The sequence below is a fragment of the Dermacentor andersoni genome, chromosome 4 (assembly GCF_023375885.2).
Source record: "Dermacentor andersoni chromosome 4, qqDerAnde1_hic_scaffold, whole genome shotgun sequence".
Classification (NCBI taxonomy): Eukaryota; Metazoa; Arthropoda; class Arachnida; order Ixodida; family Ixodidae; genus Dermacentor; species Dermacentor andersoni.
In genome coordinates, this window is record NC_092817.1 from 97,337,892 (window position 1) to 97,354,344 (window position 16,453).

Here is a 16,453-nt window from a genome sequence, read left to right on the forward strand (position 1 = left end):
TTACTCTCTATGGTTACACATTAACTGTAGTGAAGGCTTAAAGCTACATGAAAACAACTTCAACTGCCCGTATATAATCGAACAGCTAACATCAGTAATAAAAAACACTTAATTTTATGTATGCTTTATTATCTTGATTGTACTACGTCGGATCCATATGGTCGATGCTAAATACTGATTCCATCTGTTCTCCTGTTTCATCCCCTTCATTGCATCATGAAGACTTGGTGTATTGAGGGAACGTGCGAAGCTTTATTGGCCAGTTGCCTGCTTCTACGATCACGTGAAGCGTGTTGTTTGATTATGTTCCCCATCCACCACCATGAGCGGCACTCGTTTACTCTCCCACTGCTAGGTTGTCAACACATACATGTACATAACTGCCAAGTAATGTGCACAAGTGGACTGCAGTCGTGTAACTTAATTGCGAGAGGCTGGCACACGTCACACGCAGTAACATTATTTCGCAGTCTGACCACCTGCTTCAGTATTGGCAAGGTAGAAGGCCTTGATCATGCTGATCGGTAAAATGTACCGCACGCTGGCATTTTCTTCATATTGTCCCCTGCTGCAATATTTGATTTATTGTGCTCTGAAAACTGATACAGTTAACAGAACCAATGTGTACAGCTTCGCGCGGCAGTTCGGTGGCACCAGGCGTGCGAGACAAAGCGCATCGCGATCGCTGAGCTTCTTCCGCTGCACTAAATCATCGGCACAGGAGGCGCAGCTGTGCAGATAGGTGCGGGATCCGTCCAAAACATTGGTTTGACATAAGCCCTTGTCTATACGGGATGACATGCACCAGCGAGGAATGTAAGAGCTAATTCATGTCGTCGTTGGCGACGGAATGCCTCGCGTGTTTTGTCCGTTGCCGGGGCACATTTGTTCCTCTACATTCGCAGCCATGGGGAATCATCATCTCGCGTACATTTTCTTTATTATTGTTTCTCAATATCATGCTGCCTGCAAGCCCGCTAGGCTTAGGCGCACCAAACGTCTGACCTCGCCGAGGGATAAGCGGCGTGCCGTATAATAACTGGAGCCTGGTAATCTCCGACGCAGAAGGAGGTCCAGGAGTCGCATCTGTCATACCACGGACGCAGGCCCACACGTGGCGCCATCCTCGCGCCGAGCACGTTGCGTCACGCGGTCGCAATTTCACTCCGTCCAGCACAGTTGCGTGCAGCGGTACGAAAGATACAACATAGGTGGCCGTGTCATTCGAGTCACGGCGTAGAAATGCAACTCGACTATTATCATATATCAGAAAAAAAAAAGAATGAATTACTTGGGATATATGCTTCAGGCTGGCTGCAACGTCAGGGCGGGAAGTTAAAAAAGAAAAGATACAACGCATACGCGAAAGTTTAGGATGCAAAAACAACGTCCCAAAGCTAAATAACACGGTGTACCTGGTAGCTCTGCAAATATGACATGTGGTTTTCAGCCGGTCCCGCAGAAAAATGAACGCAGTGCATTGTTGGGCAGCTTGATTAGCGCGTGTCCACATCGCAAGCCCCTAGCGACGGCTCCCTTGGATGAATGGAAAATAATCTTAAACGACATGTTTTTGCCTTTCTTTCGGGTGGACGAAATGACCAGTTATGTTATTATTGTCATTTTTGGACACCACCTATTGTCTGGGACTTTTTAAGAAAGAAAATTAAATTAGACAGATTAGTTCTTAGAAAAAAAAAATGGCGTGAATGAAGGCAACTGAGAGTGATGAATACTGACCATCTGATAACGATGTAGCGTAATAACTGCAGGGTAGGTCAATATTCCCTGCAAACAATGGACGGGGCTATCGCACTGGTGTGCCACTGATCAAAGGACTGGCTTCACGGAGCGTATGCTTGCCAAGGCTGGCTGCGTGACGTAATGCTCTCTGCTAACTTTTTTCTTCCTCCATGCAGGCAAAGTAGCGCTTGCAGACGTGTCCGGCGCCATGCCACACAGCAACTCGGCGAGCGCATTTCCCAGAGTTGAAGTGTATGATGCCCTATACCTGACTTTTGAACCTCGCTACTGGAAATGACAAACTTCAGCGCACTATAGAAGTTACAGCTTGAGTGACATTGTCAACAAACATTAGGAAGAACTCGGAATCAATATTTTTTGTAACTTGTTTAGGAAGTAGGTAGCGTATGTAATGCGGTCTTGACTGGTCACCCGGATGATATCGTTTTGTTCCCTCAACTTGCCCGTATGTTCTCGTTTGAGCGCCCGGATAAAGGCTATGGTTTTTGACTCAGGGTCACTTGGAGGTCACCGACAATGGGAGCTAAAAGCATTTCATGCTTAAAAACACACACTTTTTTTTTGTCTCCCACAAATAAGTGTCGACGAATTGCTCGCTGAGAGTCCAACTACAAATGACACGTTTTGCCGATGGCGGCACGCTTCTACAGTATGAATATAACGCCCTCAGCCCCATCACTCCCCGACGCGACAGTGACGCGCTTTTCTCCATTTGTTACCTCTTTGAAGTCATCTCGTATAATGTGAATACACGTTCACGATGGCAACAGCGATCACCATAACTAACTGTGAGCAGCGGTAACGCTCGCATCCTTCGATAGTAACACGTTCCTTGAACTAGCCAATGAGCTTCGGCCTTTTCGTATCGATTACACTGTACTGCACCCTTCAAATACTACAAATGTTTGCACGCATTCGTTCAGGAAACAGAAGTTCTACATTTTCTGCCTGTTGGCATATTTTTTGCCAAGTATGAAGCGTCTTCCTCTCAGGCCCTCCGCAAGGCCGCACTACTTTCTGTCGCGCTTTAGGAGAGCACCGTCTCCTCACGCTCGCCGCTTCCCGAATGCTGCGCTCAAGTAACCGCCCCGAGTTTCGGCCATAATTCCCGTGCACGAACAGGCTCGTTAGAGAGAGGTACATAGCGCTTACACCGGCCACTTCGGGTCGTTATCTATGTTCACGCCCCTGCGTGGGACGAAGGGACCGTTGCGTAAGGCGTTGTTCATGTTAAATTCAGCAGAAACTCCGCATTTGTGCCAAAGAGCCGCTGGGAACACCGTCATGCCTCGCATACACTCTCCGCATAGCCGTAGCCTTTCAAGGCTAATCAAAAATTTAGTTCGCCCTGTCGCGGTGGTGACTTGAAGTGAGAAAACGCAAAGTAAAGAAAGCAGAAAAAAGAAAGACGCGGCGATTACGCAATGGTCGTTCCTGACCTTCCAGTAGATTTTCCAGACTTGTATTCGCGAACAAGACATGTGAGGTCTCTGCGGTGCGTTCTGTCGCATCTGAGTAAGACCTCAATTTGTATAAGCAACTAGGGCCCGATAAGTCACTACTCGGGATGAAGCGAGGCAGCCCATTCCGTTGTGAACGAACGAGCTTTTCAAGTCGACCAAGAACAGTAATCGCCTTGCGGGCCTTGTGTTCGACTCGCCTTGTGCACCAAGACCAGTTTTCTATAGCAAGTAAACTCTTCGTCTTTAATTTTTAGGCAGGAAGTTTCTTTCGAGCTTTAATATATGAAGCGGTGTTTTAGGGTGGGCGGGGACCTCTATGTGGTTAAAAAATCCAGGATAGAGGACAGCGGTAGAGTCTACTCCGTTTTCTTCAAAAACTGTCGCTGTCTCACTGATGGTAGCAGACGTTCATGTGACAGAGCCTCAAGGTGGGACCTGCATATTGCAAGTCGCCTCCTTCCCGTTGAGTGCATAAATAAAGCAGAAGGCGAAATACGTGCTTAGTTAAAATAATTCACTACGCTAAGCCTGTGCAGTAACGTGGAACGCGTTCGCGACATGCCGTCGGCATTTCGTAGGCGCGCCTGCTTCACGCTGCCTGAAGTCAACACCGCAGTCACGCAGTGCGGACTTCAGGTAGCGCCGCGATCAATGAGCAAGTACAATTTTTTGTAGCATAAGTGAACAGCTTGCTTGCGACTAAGGATCCTACATATTCGTTCTCACTGATGCACGCCTCGACAACAGACATGAACAGCGTTACGTTGCCCTTTACAGCACGAGCGTAAAATTATCGCTCCCGAGGTCCGCAACGCTCAGAAACTTCGACATGCATTTACGCACTATATTGACGATCGATCCGGCAATTTCGGCACACGTGCTTCCGAGTGCAGCGGTTCCGTCACTCTTGACACGCCGCGCCAGATAACGACTGGTGCAAGGAGCGCACGATCGTGTACCCAACTTCCAACTCCTGCGAGTTTTCTCACTGCTAATGTGTAAGTGCCTAATACGCGCGAAATTATGCAGAGCGGACCGTTCGTGAGACAAGCATCGTTCGCTTGTTGCAGAATGATAGGTACGCGCTCGATGTCAAGCCGTCAGAATCGGATAACGTTTCAATTTTCTTTCCATTTTTTTTCTTCCGTTTGCTTCAACGGTCGAAGATCGGCCTGCAGGACAGCCTAAACGTGCGTAAAAATTCGGGATAAAGCTATTGACTCATCCGTGGTGTGCAACAGAGCAATTGAATGCACCCGATACTCGCTCCAGGTTTTAACTCGGCGAAAACTTACTCAGCAAGACTTCCTGCGCACTCTCTGGAGGGTAGACGCTTTATAAGGGGCCAGCGTGGCGGATGAATGGTCAGCGCACGTTTTCTTGGTAAGAAAATATCTTAGGAAAACGCGTGGATGGAGCACGATGTTTTACTTAAAGAAAGAAAGAGAGAGAGAGAGAGACGTTTGTTGGTTAAACGGCTAGCAAAGCCTAATCATTGTCAGCCCGAGGTGGGCGGTTTCCCTTGTCCAGGAAGCCACGGGCGATTGCTGCCGCTTTATTCCGGTCCACCAGGCTTCGCTAGTCTTCAACGACCAACGCGGCCAGCAGTGCTCCCCACCTTTCACTGAGAAGGACGGGAAAACAAAAAAATAAATAAAAGAAACTCACCGCCATTACTGTCAAGAACAATGGTTGCTTGAAGGACCGAAAGCAAAATGAATGAGTTAATGACAAGTCGATAAAGCAAAGAAAACAAAAAGAAATCGCATGTATATATAAAGTAATTTTACAGAGGTGTTAACCACGTGTGAGATAACAGACTTTTCGATATTTATTTCCAAAGACGCGGAAAAAGCACTGCTGGCTGATCTTCTTGGCCGTTGCCACGGCCAACACGCCGCGATACCTCTTTTCCAAGGCACTCTGCGGCCCGATGAGAACTTAGCTCCAGTAAACAGTGTTACGTCCACATTTCTCTCTCTCTCTATCAAGCGAGTGAGCAACACAAGGAGACGCTGATACAGGAGTCCGTACTTTTTACGTACGCATATGACCAAAGCAGTGAATAAGTCATCCGCGGTGGCAGTGACGTTGTTTTTGTTGTTTTCATTTTTCGCTCGTTGAGCACTATTCGTGCACTTCATTGTGAATTCAAATGTGGTCTCTAGACATAAGCCAAAGGCGTTCAAGTGCGTAAACAGTTATTGCGCTCCTCAAGTCCATTAGAGAATATTTAGAATGAGCCCTTGTGCAGCAGCGAACTCGATTAGATGCGACAGTGATAACGGCGTCATAGTTCGCTAACACTGTAAGGATTTAGCGGTGTGATGAGACTAAGAAAATGTGCCGGCGTAGAATCGGCTGATGCATAAGACAGGGGTAATTGGACATCGCTGGGAAAGTGCTTCGTTCCGCAGTGCACGTAAGTTACGACGTCTTCTTACTTTCTGATTTTCTGCATTAAACGGGAGTGAAATGTTGCCTGACGCGTGCCGCACCCCCAAATATCAAAACGCACGCGCGCATGGAGCAATTTGCACACTGACGTGAAAAAGGTCTCGTACTGTTGCTCTACGCCACTGCCGGTCAACTTTTCCGGAGGAACGCTCTACAAAGACGGCCCTTTGCGATCGAGAAGCACGGAATGTTGACACCGCTGGTTCGTCGGAGGCACCTGAGTCCTCCAACGTCAGCGCCTGTGTGAAATTACCATCCAAACGTGACAAGCCGCGACAAGTCTATTCGTTTCGTGACAGATGGTGCAGACAGGAAAAGAAAGTGTCGTTCTATATATCTCGCTCTTTCGTTAGTGCTTGTGTAGAGGAGACACAGCATGTAGAGGGACAGCGCCGCACAAAGGCTCCATGGTGGCATTCAGGATTAAAGCTGTATTTAATACCGCATAAATTTGCCTTTAGGGCGTTTGCAGTAAAGCAAAAAGTGGGAACCCAAGAAAGCAGGAAACCTAATAAAAATCCAGACACTTCTTTATTTAGATCAGTTTTTCCGCGTTAGAGGTCGTGGTTATTTTTGCATTAAATGCTGGCTTATACAGCGGGACATCCCTTTGCTCTTCCAGGCCTCCTGCCGTGCAGTGCTTCTATAAAAGACATAAATTGTGCTTTAGTTTGCTTTCAAGATGCCTCCCTCCCTCCCTCCCTCTCTCTCTCCTCTCTCTCTCTCTCTCTCTCTCTCAATGTCTCTTGTTCTTAAGCTTACTTTGCGTTTCCGTTACACTAACCATCCTAACTTTTTAGAAATTCAGTGGTGAATAAATTGAAAGAACAGACTTCGGCCTGGCTTAATATACAAAATTGCTAAACAAGAATTAAATCTTCTCCACTTTTGTATCACGCATCTATTACGCCGGCGAATGTACATGGCTGCATTCTTCTATACACGAAAAGAGCGAAATCATCCTCGTATGCATAGGCTGAGGGCCTTAAAGTATATCGTGTATTCACAAAGACAAACACCACCAAGCAAACACGACGCTTACGGAGTCGGCCATTATACATGTTTTATTGTCTTAAACAGCCTCCTATTAACAATAAATTCAACTGTTCACGCAATGAACATATTTCACGAGATATATTGTGTGCCCAAAGAACAAGCACTAAATTTCTGCCATTACACCAATGCGTCCTACGCGTCAAACAAGTGTGTTGCTTTAACGGGAATGGAAGTTTATGAGAGGTTCACAGCAGTCGTATAAAACCTAGGGCTAGTTCGGATCACAAACAAAAGATCTAGCTATTGAAGCTAGCTCACTAGGAATATAGGACGGCATTCACAAAAAGTGCATATGCTGAAATTGTTCCTAAGGAGATGTCAGACAATCGCGATGTCGGACATATCGTTAACGAAGGCGGTGGGCAAATCACAAGCAGCACTTACGAACGAGAAGCTTTGCGAATTCAACCTCTGGTGCGTACGACCTGCCGTTTTTTACTAGGCTTTTTTTTTTTAATCGCACGTGCCCCATTACAGTAGTGTATCTATTTAGATAAGGTTGTTGATACCCTCTTCAAATCATAATTATGCCTTACGAAGCTGACTCTAGCTCGACATACTGCACATGACTTACATGACATACTATGACATTCGAGCGCTAAAACAGGGTACCCGCTCCTGACGCGAGCTCAAGGTGTAAGTGAAGGCGCCCGGTTGCGTCATGAGGAGCTCGAAAAAGCCATAAATGTAACAGTATTGCAACGTTAAGAGACAACAGTTCTAACACTCTTCTCTCCCTGTGAAGGTTCCGACCTCTTCACCGTCCTTCGTTTCCTCACCATCCTTCCTCTGTCGAGGTGTCCGTTGCTCTCTCGTCGCCTCTAAAGGCGCTTTTAGAGCATCGGGTGATTGGTCTTTCCGTATCGCCTCCTGATGCTTGAATAAAAAAAGAAGAAGAAAGAAAGAAGAAGTGGTGAAAAAGCATTGAAGAGGTGAAAAGACAAAAAAAAACGAGAAAGTGTGGCCAATGCGCTTAGAATGCATGTCCACAATGTTGGCATTATACTTGATGGTCTGAATTTAATCAACCTTCCACCACCAGCAACAGCAGCAGCAGCAGCAGCAGCAGCAGCGGCGGCGCGGCTGCAGCAACAGCTAGAAGTGCTGCCTCGTGTCGGGTAATTCGCTTAGGCGACGCCGGGGCGCTCGCTTCTCATTTCATTACTTCATTTCTTTATTCCATTTACCTCCGGTCGTGCGGCGCCCCGCCCGCCCTTTGACGCGTCCTGCATGCTCCTGCTTCCGGCCTCTGGCGCGAGGTGTCACACACTGGGTGTCATCAAGTGCTCGAAAAACAGAAAAGGGGGCGGGGGGGGGGGGGGGGGGGGAGGTTACGCTGCTGCCACCGCTCGCTCAAATGCGCACACATGTACACACAAGCACTGACGCGTGTGCAAAGGTACGTGAGCTCAATTAATACAATACACGGGACAGGCACAGTCACGGCTTCTACGGCATCGCTCGCTCCCTCGCTCAACCACTCGGTCGCTCACCCAATCACACGCACGAGGAAGTGAAGACGCGTGCGAAAGCAAAGCACGGGAGGACGCGACCCCAATTAGTTTGATAAACTTCTATAACGTACCGCACAAAACAAGCGCACAGACGCACCAGCGAAAGAAAGAAAAATTGAAGGAAAAGCGCCACATATCGGTTCAACGGGGGATGTGGCCTCCACAGTGGTGCAAGAGTGACGGCTAGCCTTTAATCTCACCTGTGGCGCCGTAGCGGTCATCCAAGGGTCGGCGATGGCCTTTTATTATTTCCTTTCTTTTTGTCTCCCTTTTTTATTATTATTACTCGTTCGTCCGCGTAACGCCGGCAGCAAAAATGAATAATTGATGAAGGTAGCGCCAGAAGGACGCAGCACATATAGCGTTGACTCGTTGCCGCCCATGCCGGCGCCGCTGTTCCTTTGCTTTCGCCACTCTCTTTGATACTAGCTCTCTCTCCCTCTCTCTCTTCTCTACCTCCATGTTACTCTTATTCCATGCTATCCTACTCCGCCCTTCGTGAAGCATCGAGCGTTTTTGCGAAGTTCTCGAAGCACCACTTCGGCGCGGCGCCTTGCGTAAGAGCAGCGGGCCCGCTTTTTCGCTTGAACATACATGTATATACATACACTACACGTGACGACGAGATGCGATTACATGAGCAGTCACGACTCCTCCTAGGCAATTTGTGCAGCTTGGGCTAAGTGCACTCTAGAAATTGAAGTTGCACGTGCAATTTCGCTCGGTAACGTAATAACACTTTAAGTTCATCGGGCTTTCCTTTTTTTTTTCCATGCTGCATTAAAAGCGGGAGAGATAGAGAGCTTGTGCACAAGTGTGCGGGTCCTGCAGCTGTAGTTTGCAGTTTTCCGTCTCCACGAAAGCACACTAAGAGTTAGATCTTATTTAATTTTTCTTTTACGTTTCATTGCATTACATTACATTTAACGTTGTAGAGATCGTTAGGCATTGCACAATTGACAGCTGACGGTATTTAGCAATGGAGATCGGGCTACTTACATCACCCCCTACTGTTGTCCCGGTATAACCCTCCGCCCCTTCCAAAAATGTCTTTATTTTATTTTTTTTTCTTAACAGAGCACGAGGACCTGCCAGTGCCGGTAGGAGTTATTTCTCGAGATCAATGTGCCGTCCAAGCCCCACCGTATATAGTAGACTGGAAATACGTAATAACTTGCTGGATTCAGCGTCCCAGGTAACACCAGGAATGAAAGAGACGTCGTGCGGTAGAATGCTCCAGCTTGATCTCGATCCCCTGGGTTTCCTTAACGCGCGCCTATAAGGAATACACACGAGCGTTCTCGCGTTGTGTTCTCGCCATCGGTATGCGGCAGCCACCATTGGGAATTGAACCGACAACCATGTTCTATGCAACAGAATGACACAACCACTAAGCCAGTGCGGAGATTAGAAGGAAAGAAATATTGACAAAGAAAGTCGTTACTCTCTGTAAGCCCAACATTGGGATGGTAGCGAAATGTACTGGCGAGCAACGGTTGGCATTTCTTATAGCACACCGTCAAGAAGGACGATCAGCAGCAGAATAGCCGGAAATGTAGTCGAAGATAACCGAAATGCGCATTACCTTCAGCCTCTACTCTAGACTTTAAAGCTGGGCTGAGGAGCACAGAAGTGTATCTTGCGCAGAGTGGCTTGGTAATTAAAGAAAAAGAAAATGCATGCGAGATGACGAAGTGTAAGTACATGACGTAAATCAAGTCGCGGAGGCCAAAAAGGGATATTCGAGCAAAGCTCGCAATAAAGCCACGAGAACTTGGGAAGTGACGAGACCGACGCGTAGCGCGCGCAGGCACCACTGCGCTGTTTCTGCCATATTTGGCGCGTCGCGGCTTGGGTGATGTCAGTGATGCTGTGTGCCGCTATTTAATAATTCATAGTGTTGATGGTGTTCATCGGTATATGACATGTCCATGTCCTTCATCTGTGGGCTTCTAAACACAACAAAAACCAATGCTAGGTCAGGCGTCAGAGATCGCACGAGAAGTCGGACTCGGTTGAGGAAATAAATGTCAAGTGTGGCGGCCAGCACAAACAGTAAAATCCCAACGCATGTTTTCCCTTTTTTTTTCTTTTTTACCTATTTGCCAATGGAATGTCTTGTGCGTGCCTTGACAGCCTAAACCAGAATTACACTTGCGTGCTGAACAGTGAGCATTCCAAAGCCAAAAATTTCGTTCTTCAAGACACTAACATGCGAAAATCTGACTTGAAGCTCGTGCCATCAAACACAATCGGCCGGGCTCAAATTACTTTAGTACATAACCCAACTGTTTTGGGGCAGTCTGATTGCAGTGTCACACGAATATCCTACCACGGCACTGATTGCATCAGGACGGCCAGCAAAGTGAAGAGTATAGCATCGCAATGATTTGTTCGACGCCTAAGTCGGCCTGAATAGTTGCAGCTGCAGAAACAACTACATGTTAAACATGTGCGTTGGCTTCTAAAGGCCCGCAGTGCATGTAACTATACTATAAATTATGTTCTGTTGAATTTTCACCTCCTATTCAGTGGTGGTAAGTGTCATATTACGTGTTGCAGCACGCTAGTCATGGGCTGAGCCCTTGCAACCGTTCGCCTAACTAGCGAATGGCGCCTAACGTCCGAGACTAAATGACATCCAACTGAATGGCGGCTGATTTCGAAATGCGAGCGGTCGAGATTTGGCCTCAGCAACCTAACGGCTCGCGTTTGATTTTTACTTCAATCGTGAAACCCTAAACTCGAGCTGCCTAAGGTTAGCGCTGCATTGCCAAAGTAAGGGATACTGGTGCAATTGTGCATTGCTCAACATAAATGCACCGCATATACCATACTGAAGCTACAACTTCACACAGACAGACAGACAGACAGACAGATGGACGGACGGACGGACGGACGGACGGACGGACGGACGGACGGACGGACGGACAGACAGACAGACAGACAGACAGACAGACAGACAGACAGACAGACAGACAGACAGACAGACAGACAGACAGACAGACAGACAGACAGACAGACAGACAGACAGACAGACAGACAGACAGACAGACAGACAGACAGACAGACGGACGGACGGACGGACGGACGGACGGACGGACGGACGGACGGACGGACGGACGGACGGACGGACGGACGGACGGACGGACGGACGGACGGACGGACGGACGGACGGACGGACGGACGGACGGACGGACGGACGGACGGACGGACGGACGGACGGACGGACGGACGGACGGACGGACGGACGGACAGACAGACAGACAGACAGACAGACAGACAGACAGACAGACAGACAGACAGACAGACAGACAGACAGACAGACAGACAGACAGACAGACAGACAGACAGACAGACAGACAGACAGACAGACAGACAGACAGACAGACAGACAGACAGACAGACAGACAGACAGACAGACAGACAGACAGACAGACAGACAGACAGACAGACAGACAGACAGACAGACAGACAGACAGACAGACAGACAGACAGACAGACAGACAGACAGACAGACAGACAGACAGACAGACAGACAGACAGACAGACAGACAGACAGACAGACGGACGGACGGACGGACGGACGGACGGACGGACGGACGGACGGACGGACGGACGGACGGACGGACGGACGGACGGACGGACGGACGGACGGACGGACGGACGGACGGACGGACGGACGGACGGACGGACGGACGGACGGACGGACGGACGGACGGACGGACGGACGGACGGACGGACGGACGGACGGACGGACGGACGGACGGACGGACGGACGGACGGACGGACGGACGGACGGACGGACGGACGGACGGACGGACGGACGGACGGACGGACGGACGGACGGACGGACGGACGGACGGACGGACGGACGGACGGACGGACGGACGGACGGACGGACGGACGGACGGACGGACGGACGGACGGACGGACGGACGGACGGACGGACGGACGGACGGACGGACGGACGGACGGACGGACGGACGGACGGACGGACGGACGGACGGACGGACGGGCGGACGGACGGACGGACGGACGGACGGACGGACGGATACTACAGCTTATAGAGAATGGTAGTGGTCATATAATTACTTCACTCTACTCGAAAAAAAAGAGCAACGAACAGCGTGGCATCGATTCGTGGCAACAGCTGGCCTCATCGCTTGTTTCCTTTGTTTAATTTTTTTTTCTTAATTGTCAAATCGATTTCCGAGCTTATATATAAAAGATATTACCAAATTACGTTTTTCTGAGAGGAGAACCGCATAAAGTTCATCTCGACAATGCAGCGCCGACAGAGAAGACGGGCTCCGTGATACGGATCGTAAGACACAGTCATCCCTCGCGCAGCTTACATGAAGAATGAACGTTTCTTAGTGGATTTCTTGACTCATGTCTCTTTCTTGTACGTTTATTCTTCATTCTGGTTTGTTTTTTTGCCGCTCGGCCCTTTTCCAGAACGCGATGACCCCACTTTCCTCCGAACTTTGCGCAGCCATGCGCCAGGGACGTCAAAATGTCATCGTGCATCACACTGTACACGCGCTTGCCTTTTCTTTTCTTTTTTTTGCGCAATTCCATGGCTTCTCTTCATTTATGCTCCCGTAATCCCGTTCCTGTATGAGCGCCGTCTCATGTGCTTTTGATATTAGGGGGCAGGTCATAAACCGCCTAGCAACATCCTTGCATTCTGACTCTCCTTTTTCACGCGTGGAGGGGTGGATGAAGAGAGAGGGGTGAAGGGGATGGGGTGGGGGACTATCCCTTCAGTGACGGCGTGCCTTCGTGCCGCACCTGACGCAATTATCCTGGGAGCCAACGATAAAGGGCCCCGCGACGGCTGCTGCGAAGAGTTAATGCCCTTAACCTCTCCTCCAAGCGGACCGACGGCGGGGCGTTTAAGAATATTCCTAACTCGCCTACATGCCATTAGGAGAGCGACATTGTCCGTCCTTCCTTTCTTCTTGCATCGTTTTGCGTATATATATATATATATATATATATATATATATATATATATATATATATATATATATATATATATATATATATATATATATATATATATATATATATGAGAGAACCAGAGAGAACGCACTATACTTGTGGCATGTGCACTGCGCGAGTAGGGGAAAGTAGAACAAGCCCAGGGGTTCCAAAAGCTCGCCGAAATAAAACAAAGAGACGCAGAGTCGAGAGAACGTCCTGGAAGTAAAAAAATATATACATGTACTGAGAGAGACAAGCGTAGCGGTAGTAAATCTAGGCATTCCGGGCATTCCAAGGACACGAACTTGATTCCTCAAGGCCGCTTTAGGCTCGCGCTCTAAATAATATATGGCGTCGTTTTTCTTTCTTTTTTTTTTTTGCAGCAACTTTACGTTTTCTTTTCTTTTTTTCAAATTTGTGCGTAAGGACACGCGCGGTCACGCCCGAAACAATTTGTCGCCGACTAATTTCGCGCTCTGTGTGACTCGCCTGCGAATTCGCAATCGTCTCGGGGCACGTTCGGAGAGCGTCGCCCCCGCCTCGCCTCTTTTGCCGCGTATTTTTCACGCTCCGCCAACTTCGTGCAGCCGTGGCGGCTTATTACACGTTGCGGGAGGTGGGCGTAATTTTATTGTACGGCGAATCTTCTAGCCCGTGTTTTCGCTTCCTCGCGATTCCCCTCTTTTTTATTTCTACTTCTTCTTCTTCTTTCTCTGCCTCACTCTGTTTGACACCGTGTTATGCTGGTTTCACAAAGATGAAATACCTCGTCGTTTCTGTTCCCTTTTACTCGTCTTTGTTACGCTGCTTGCCCCCTTTTCGCAACCCTCATGTTACTAAACCCGCCACACCGTCAGCATTTGTGCACCTATCTATGCCATTCACTAGCTCGGCGTGAAAAAAGTCAAACGCACGCGGAGTCCTACGTGACAACAACACAGCGACGCTCATCACTTCGCTCATCAGTTTCGCTCATCACCCAGTTTATTCATGCACTGGTGGTCACCCAAGCGTCGTTGCTCCGTCTGCGAGTACGTCTCAGGACCTAGACACGAATGCACAAATCTATCTATCTATCTATCTATCTATCTATCTATCTATCTATCTATCTATCTATCTATCTATCTATCTATCTATCTATCTATCTATCTATCTATCTATCTGTTTGTATGTCGATAGACAGATATCTATATATCTATGTATCTGCCCACTTCCCGTTCCATGCGCGTTTATTGGCCTCAAACGAAACTACGCTGCTACGCACTTCCAGCTGCCTTCTCTGAAGCCATCCGTGTTTTCTTCGCCGGTTTCCTGTGCTTTCTTCTTATTACGGCATGTGGTATTTCGCACACAGCATCCGCTTTCCGAACACTGGCGCCACGTTTTCTCCACTCTTCTCTCTTCCCGACAACTTTGCGCCATCCGCTACGGCCCGACACGTACGCGCTCTCTCCGTCGATGCGACAAGCGGCGGGTGAAAGCGCGCGGTGTGCTTTCGTAACGTTAAGGTGTTGGGAACGCGTGAGAGAGGGCGGCGACGAAAGGAATGTGCATACATACTTTGCGCCTACGCTTGTGTACACAGCACCCGTCGCGCAGGCCGTGCTCTACGCCGGCGACGACTGCGACGACGTCGACGTTGAGCTCGCCGGCGAGTGCGAAGGTGAGCAGGGAGAGGACGTTCCTTTGTCATCGCTCCGGCGCGAAGCGCACACACGGGCTCGCCCCTGTCTGCCAGCAAGTTGGTTGGAGAGGCGTCGCGGCAGACAGCGGTGTCTCGCGGGCGAGCGGGCGGGCAGGGGCTGCCCGCTTAGTATTCCCACTCTCAGCTTGTTACGGTACGCTTCTTCTTTTTTCCTTCGTTTGTGTCACCCTCACCCGTTATCTCTTTTCCTTTCTTTGATCCTTCCTTCACTCGTTCCACAAACGGGACGTCTGAGGCACTACTTGCGCCGGTGAACCTGCGAGAAGGCAAACGCGTATCGGGAAGCGGCGCGCTGTCGGTGCATCGTGCATTTGGTTCTCTCTGTGCCATTCTCCTACCTGCAGAGAAAGCGCGAGTGAGACCTCACCGTCGAAAACTGCGAGGCACCGTAGTTTTCCTTCGTGGCGCGTGGTGCGAGCTGCTGATTTCACTAAGGACCGTTATTTTTTTTCGTCAGTATTTTATTTTTTGTGAAAAGTGCATCGCGGTGTCACGCAGCGCCCAGGTCGGCCGCGGATCTTCGCTTGAAAAAGGTAGGCCCATAGACGAAATATCGTACCTCGATGATCATTAGCGTGCATGCATCCTTCTTGTGCAGAAGGGAAACATAACGGGAGTGAAACTACGACGTCCAGCAATTACCTCAAGTTAATTTCAATTCAGAAACGCGCTATGCGTGCCATTGAAGGGTTTCATGGCAGACCTTCAGATTTACCTACGTTACCGCTATTTCAGAAATATGGCATCCTTAAAGTAAAAGAAGTATATAACTTCTGTCTACTTAAGTACATCCATCATCATAGATTATTCTTTTCATGCCCAGATAATTCCAACAGCCGTTATGCATTTCGTACGAAACGTAAGCTTGTTCCTATCACACGCACCAATTATGGCAAGCAAACACTATGCTACCAGATTCCCACGGTAATAAATAACTTTCCCTTTGAAACTGAGTATTACCTTCCACAAAAACGCTTTAAATCTACAATTAAAAAATACCTATTGGAACAAACGGAATGATACATCTATTTAGTCGACATACTTTGTATTTATTTGTATTCAATTTACTACCTTTCAAATGTTTTTTTTTTTTTTCTATAACGCACATGTTGTAAGCTGTGATATTGTTTCTTTGTTTTAGGACTGATATTTTTATGTTTGTATCAAAAAGATATTGTGTCTTTACACCACTAATACGATAAGTTGTGTATTCAATTTATTCTTTTCCTGTACAAATTTTGTGCATGTTAACTTACTGCTTCATGCTTTTACAATGCTTGAGAAATTCATTGTGTATTTGTTGTGAAGTGCTTATGCACAATGCCAGCTGTTTTACGGGTGACCGGGACCTTGTCAGGCTCTTGCCTTTTGTGTTGGCGCCCTCTTTTCGTTGAAAAGAAAATAAACTTTCACTTTCACTTTAAAAAAAAAACCACTTGTTCTGTAGTTAATGTCAGAACAGGATATAGCTTAGCGCGATGTTGAGCGCCGGGGAAAAAAAA

General features: G+C 48.3%; 1 protein-coding gene across 6 annotated transcripts in view; it reads left to right on the forward strand.

The window, feature by feature from the left end:
* Positions 1-16,453, forward strand: part of Octalpha2R (alpha2-adrenergic-like octopamine receptor) — a 743,760-nt gene that overhangs the window by 682,682 nt on the left and 44,625 nt on the right. The window contains exon 1 of one of the 6 annotated variants that reach the window (XM_055074063.2): positions 14,938-15,084. The exons of 4 other annotated variants lie outside the window; for them this stretch is intronic. The gene's annotated coding sequence lies outside the window, so the exon portion shown is untranslated. Of the gene's footprint in view, positions 1-14,937; positions 15,085-15,106; positions 15,485-16,453 lie in introns of those variants that run through there. One more of the 6 variants, XM_050183532.3, reaches the window with a different exon arrangement.